The following is a 7,753-nucleotide window of genomic DNA, read 5'->3' as shown; positions in this document are numbered from 1 at the left end:
AAATATTAGTGTGTACATCCAACATGGCGACCAAGGAAAACACAATGGGAAGAATAAAAGAATGATTGCATACAATCCCTCAACGTGTTCATTTTAGACCACCAAAGTGGAGCCCTCACGCCACGTCAAGACAATGAACAATGTGAGGGTGGGCGCCTTCCCTTTTAAAGAAAATATGGAATATTTAACTGTTTACAATAATAAATTTTTTTTTTATAGTTATTAAAAAAATAATATTATAATAAAAAAATTCTACTTTTAAATAAAATATCTGTATTATTTATTTTTTTAAAATTTAAAAATGGAGAGTAACCAAGCCCTTTGATCTGAGAGTACTTGCAGTTACTGACAGCTAGTTCAAAGCCACTAACAACTGATAAAAAAATCTTGCATCTAAGACTAAATTATCAATCCGTAAGCTCCCTTTAGAATTTTATAAATTTTAGATTTTACATTTCTGAGTTGTGGGGTTTTATTCACTAAAAAAGGGGGGATTTTCCAGTTTCTGGACAACAACTCAAAAATGCTTTAAGCAGTTCGCATGAAACTTTGGTGAATTATTTATAGCTATTGATGTAATCTCCCTATTGATTTTCATAAAACTTGGCGTCCGTCGTCGTCGTCTGTCGTCGTAAACTATTTCAAAAATCTTCTCCTCTGAAACTACTGGGCCAAATACCTTCAAACTTTAACTAAATGTTCCTTAGGGTATCTAGTTTATAAATTATATCCGAAGTTTTGATCCATCGACAAACATGGCCACCATGGCTAAAAATAGAAAATAGGGGTCAAATGCAGTTTTTGGCATATACATGTATCTTAAAAACTAAAGCTTTTAGAGCAAATCTGACATGGGGTAAAATTGTTCAATTGGTCAAGATCTATCAGCCCTGAAATTTTCAGTTGGGTTGCTGCCACTAAATTGGTAGTTTTAAGGAAATTTTGCAGTATTTTGTTATCTTGAATATTATTATAGATAGATATAAACTGTAAACAGCAATAATGTTCAGCAAAGTAAGATCTACAAAAAAGTTAATAAGACCATAATTGTCAATTGACCCCTTAAGGAGTTATTGCCCTTTAAAGACAATTTTACACAATTTGTTCATCAAGTTTGCTAACATTTAAAAATCTTCTCCTCTGAAATACAGGTGCGCGATTCAGGCTCTTGAGAGCCTTTTGTTTCATTCATAAATTACTTTATACTTGGAAATATAATTTTGCTTGGAGTTATAGTTTCTAAAAAAAGTATTGTCATTGAAAGAGTTGACATGTTGCAATGTACATTTATTCTACATAGTACTATGGTACCAAATCAAAAGTTTATATAAAAAAAGGAAGTCAAAGGTTTCCCATTATAGTTTAGTTACATACATTTTGTTTGTACCTGAGGTCGTTGAATATAGATCATTATATAAATAAGGAGATGTGTTATGATTGCCAATGAAACAACTATCATCCATACTTACCAGTAACAAACAACATTTACAAAGTTGAATAAGATACAGTTGATAACATTAACTTATTATTAAAAAGAAAATGCTTAACTATTTTAAACAGTATTTGACTATAAACATAGATAAAAAAAGGTACAAACTGGACATAATGCACTAGTTCATAAACAAGTGAGAACAATCGCCTTCAGCTCAGAATATGACATTCATAAAACCTGTTCAATATCATTAGAGAACTCTAAATCTTAAATACTGAAAGCCACCTCTGATAAGTACACTGTACTATGCAAGATAATGATATAACTGGACTAAAAATGCACACAAGGGGGGGGGGGGGGGGCATCATCTGTGTCCCATGAACACATTACCCATTTATTTCTATATATTATACCGTTTTATTATATGGGTAAAACATAGGGAATCTTCCTCGATAGAACATTATATCCACAGCGGAAAAAATCACGATAGGTTAATATAAGATTTGGTACAGACAAAGTGTACCTATAAATAGTATTTTCCCTAGGCAACGTCAATAACGTAGGTTTAGACGTCACGAAATTTCCCGCGTTTCTTCTTTTTCTTTCTTTTCGATGTTGATTAGCTTTAGTAAATTTTATTGAATATTTTTACTTAAAAAAGTTAGCAACTGCCAAAGCAGATACTATACTTAGTATAAAAAAACAATTAAAATTGGAACCGTTGGCCTCGGTGAATATAATATATCTTGGGTTGATAAATTATTGGATCAACCTCATCAAAAGTCAATAATTGTTACAGTTTAAATGCATGTTCTGTACTTTTATTAACCGGATTTCCGCAGGAAAAATCGGGTTATTTATTTGGGGATGTACGTGTGGGCTGGCGGGCGGGCGACTGTCAAACAGTGTCCGTTCATGAACATGAAAACGCTTTGACGAAATCTTTTTAAATAAAGATATATTGTTTCCTGTGACTAAATGAAGGTCAAGTTTGATTTCACGATTTTAGCTTTTATCGTTGTTGAGTTGTGGACCTTTCAATAGCGAAAAGTAATACTTAGAGCGTTGGCCGTGCAATAACTTGATAACTCTTTGACGAAATCTTTTCAAATTTAGATATGATGTTTCCTGTGACTAAATGAAGGTCAAGTTAGATTTTCACGATTTTAGCTTTTATCGTTGTTGAGTTGTAGACCTTTAAGTAACGAAAAGTGACACTTAGACCGTTGTCTGTTCAATAACTTGAAAACCGTGCAATAACTTGAAAACACTTTGCCGAAATCTTTTCAAATTTAGATATGTTGTTTCCTGTGACTAAATGAAGGTCTAAATCGATTTTCACGATTTTAGTTTTTACACCTTTATGTAGGGAAAAGTGATACTTAGATTGATTTTGGCCTTTCCATTTCTGAACTCCTGCAAGAATTAATTTATTTTTTTTGCTTGATCCTGTTTGGGGGTCATTTTCATGCAGGAACATCCGGTTTGCTGTCACTCTGACAGCCTCTTGTTGAATGGTATTTTATGTCCTGTCACGTAATGTTGTCATTTTAACGGTATTTTTAACATTGCCATATAAGCGGGAGGGGTGGCTAGCCATAAAACCAGGTTCAACCCACCATTTTTTTTCTTAAAATGTCCTGTACCAAGTAAGGAATATGGCAGTTGTTATGAAATAGTTCGTTTCTATGTATGTTGCATTGGCGTTTTTGTTGCACTTCAGTGTTTCTGTTGTTCCATTGTTTTCCTTTTATAGTTGATGTGTTTCCCTCGGTTTTAGTTTGTAACCCGGATTTGTTTTCTCTCAATCGATTTATGACTTTTGAACAGCGGTATACTACTGTTGCCTTTATGTGTCTTTTTTAGTCCAATGCTTCATATGACTGGGATTTAAAAAAGGCTTACCTCAGTGTATTATTTCATGACACGAGACGAATTTTTCTGACATATTTTCGTTTTTAGTTCACCTGGCTCATTGGGCTATGTGAGATATTGCCTTTACTGGTCGTCACTCGATGTTGTAAAGATGTTCTCCGCTGAAACTAATGAACCAATTCAATCTAAAATTAGGATGAATGCTCCTGAGAGTATTTAGTATAAAGTTTGTTGTTCTTTTTAAGCCAGTCAGTCAATAAACATGGATTAACTACCCACTTCCCGTTTTCACTGAAAATTTTCAGATGATATCCTATAGGAACTATTGTCCTCAGGCGATGATTTTTTACTTATTTTTGTGTTTTCGTCTATTATGTCGAAAACTATAAAAATCGATAGGAAGAAATTGATCAGCAATACAAGATCTACAGAAAATGCCAATATGGCAAACAGTATTGGATGACTCCTTATATGTTTTTTGCCATTAAATTACAATTTTTGACAAATTTTCGGTTTTTTGTGTATTATCTTGAAAACTAAAATAGATAGGTAGAAACTGTAAATAACAGAAATGACCAATGATGAACAATATAAAGGCTACAAAAATGCTAAATGACAGAAGCCATTGGATGAGTTCGTATAGTAGTTTTTGCCCTGAAATAACGATTTTAAACTATAATTTATTCAGTTTATGTCTATCATCCCGAAAACTATAATAGATAGGTAGAAATTAGACACACTAATAATGATCGGCAATGCTTGATCTACAATAATTCCAATATGACCAATACCAATGAATGACTCGGTAATACAAGGTATGTTTTAGCAGGTGAGCGATTCAGAGTCTTAGGAACCTTTTATTTTCCTTTTATGCCATGTTCCGTTGTTCCCTTCTTCTTGACTGTACATGTTCGAAACACGCGTAATGCAGAGACTCCTCAAATTTCAAGGACTCGCATACTTTAGCTCACCTTACCAAGAGGGTCAAATAATCAGCTCTTCTCATCACTTGGCTTCTGTTGCCTGTCGTCGTCGTTGCCCGTTAGCTTTTACAAAAATCTTCTCTGAAATAACTGTGACAATTGGAACCAATCTTAGCCATAATCATTATTAGGATATCGATTTAAAGAATGTGTAGGATGATACCGCCTGCTGACCAACACGGCCGACATGACTAAAAATAGAAAATAAGGATATAATTTAAGTTTAGTCAATTATCTTGAAAACTGCGTTACAAAGAGAAATCTGACATAGATTAATGTCCGGAAAGTTGAGATCTACATACTGTTTATTTACATCATAACTGTCAGACGAATTCTTGTAGGATTTATTAATCTGAAAAGACTAATATTATAATTTTTTCACTTTTGTTTATTATTTTGAAAAGCATTATAGATAGAGAGAAATTTTTTAAGTACAATTGACCAGCAAGAAAATAAAAAAAGTAAAACATGGCTTAAAAATCGTCAGACGAGTTCTTATAGGAGTTATTATCCTTAAATGAGGACTTTTGCCTTATAACTCGAAAACTATAATAAATAGATAGAAACTTTGAGAAACACAAATGATCAGCAAGACAATATATCTACAAATAAGTCAACATGACTGAAATCGTCAGCAGACATTTTTATAGGATTTATTGCACTTAAATGATGAGTTTTACCATTTTTTTGTGTTTGCCTATTCTCTTGGAAACAACAATGGATAGATAGAAACTTTTAAAGCAAAAACGACCAGCAAGACCAAAATCTACAAATAGATAAACATAGCCGAGATTGTCAGTTCACTCCTTTTAGGTGTTATTACCTTTAGATAACGATTTATTTAGGTCTTTTTGCGTTTTGGGTAATAAATATGTCAACAAAGCCAAAAATTTAAGTCCATTTATCATAGGAATTTCTGTCCTTCAATAATGATTTTTACCAATTTTTGCGATTAAAACTATGAAGATTCACATAGATCCACGTTAGCGACAGTTTGTATATCCGACATCTCTTTGTAATCATTAAACTACTTTTATACAATAATTGCATAATATGATATCTGTCAAAACATGGTCAAAGCTCAAAGAAATGAATTCAGAAATAAAGCATGAATAATTTAGTAACATTAGAAACTATGTGTCCGCCTAAACTGATGAGCATATCACAAGCATCGTATCAATATCCAACAGCGGGAGTCCGTGTCCTCTATAGACCATGGTTTTAAAAGGAGACATCGAAGTGGGATCTTTTGATGATCTTGGATAAGGTTTCTTTATATGAAGTATGAGTTACCACTGCGGGACTTCCATACAATTTTATCAGCAAGGAAAAGAGGAATAATCAAACAGAGAAATCAACGGTATTTCCAACTACGCTGACGCTGCATAATGGCTGAAAAGACAACCAAATCAAATCATCGGACGGAGTATATTTGTGTCCACGAGCTCTAACAATAATGGCTTATATAACGGTTAATGACAGTTAAAGTTCTTCTATCTCGGATAATTTATGACCTTTTTAAGACCTTTTTGTGCATTTCATCCAAGGTCACAATAATTTGGAAATATATATCTAATATATAGAGCGTCCACATATAAGTCCATGTAAATGTACTTTGTTGAGTCACGATGGATTATAAAAAAGTATAACAAAAATTCTCACTTCCAAGGTAAATAAAAAAAGGGGGAAAGTCAGACCATTACCAGAAATTTTCTTTTCCATTTTCATGAACCCCTCTCTTAGCCATTACGAAACTAACAACAGACTACATTTAGAAGCAGAGATAAAATCGACAATTAATCGCGCATCAACACTACATCGGATATTTTCCACAGAAATCTACAATATGGCGTTCGATCAAAACGCGCGGAGCAAAGTGACTATACTCATCAAAGATACCAGGCTTAACATTTTGTACGCCAGACACAAGTTTAGTATTCAAAAAATCATTAGTAACACTCGAACCAAAAGTTAAAAAGGCCAAATAAAGTAAGGATTTGAAGAGCATTGAGGACACAGAATTCCAAAAGGTTTTGTCAAATACAGCTAAGGTAATCCATTCCTGGTGTAGAACATCCTTAGTATTCAGGATAATTCAAAGTTTTGTAAACAGTTAATTGATAATTATGACCATATCAATGATTATTCATGTCAACACAGAAATGATGACTACTGGGCCGTTGAAACACTCGGAAAGGAAACCTCCATCAGGAGTGGCATCTACCCAGTGGTTGGAAATAAACTCATCATAAATACCAGGCTTACAATTTTTACGCCAGATGTGAAATACCGTCTTCTAGTGATCTCCTATTGAAAAAATAAGATAAGTCAATATTAGAATAAATTTAATTAAGATAGTTATCCCTGAAGTAACAAAATTTAAAAAAAGTAAAACTGTTGATTCATAATTGTGAAGATATTGATGTTAGAGTTAAGTTTATGTTTATATAGCAATTAATCTTAATGAAAGCCACCATGTCACTAGTTTTAAATCTGAGCGAAAACACTAAAGCCGGTTATTTAAATATACGAGAGCCAAATGAAACAGAAACAATCCTATGATTTACCAATGTAAGAATGTGTCATAATTCATCATTTAAAAGTACAATTATATAATATATCCTATCTTTCATAAAAAGAATAAAACTTTAAATTTGGAGCGTTTTTCTGGATGAACCCTCATCAGGAACGCTTAAAACCAAACATTTAAACCCCAGGATGTATAAATACTTGAGGTACATGCTTAAAATGGATATAAACCTCCTATGGTTAACTTTGTCTGAGGGATCTGGAACCTCAGGTTTCATAATATTTACTAATTTATTGACGTAAAATTTAAAAAAAATGTCTTTTTTGACTCATGTCAGTACACAAGCAATGACTTTTGTGCTAATGATACCATCAGGGACTAATATTTCATCACCAGCGGTATCGAACCAGTACTGGAAAATAAGAATAACACTTCCACTGATTACATATTAATGATAAGCTTCAAATAAATATGTTTGCCAACACGTATTATTGATCATCAAGTGAAATACCCTCCTTACTTTCTTCTTGCCTACTCGAAATATTAGAATTTTCAAATACTTTTCATAAATTGTTTTGAAGTGATTAATTTATTACCACTAAATTACATGCATCTTTGATAAATAAGAATGTTAGTTTGATTTGGTAAGAAATGTGCGATATTCAAATTATCAATGAATATCAAAGCCTATATTAAAATTTGAACATAAGGACACACTATTTTTTCAGAAAGGGTTTTAGTTAATAAAACACTAATAGGTATTTCCGTTGAAATGGTCTTTTCCATAACACTACGTTAATGAATGGATTGTTAACAGTGTCTGGGTTGACCTCTTTCTTCTCATCGCGTTTACATCACATTATTGTACAATATAGTAATTTGATCAATATATATTGTCTGTGGTATCAATAGTTGTGCCCCAGAATCTAGATT

This window comes from Mytilus californianus, unplaced genomic scaffold (genome assembly GCF_021869535.1).
Source record: "Mytilus californianus isolate M0D057914Y unplaced genomic scaffold, xbMytCali1.0.p SCAF_4, whole genome shotgun sequence".
Taxonomy (NCBI): Eukaryota; Metazoa; Mollusca; class Bivalvia; order Mytilida; family Mytilidae; genus Mytilus; species Mytilus californianus.
This window is presented reverse-complemented; position numbering follows the sequence as displayed.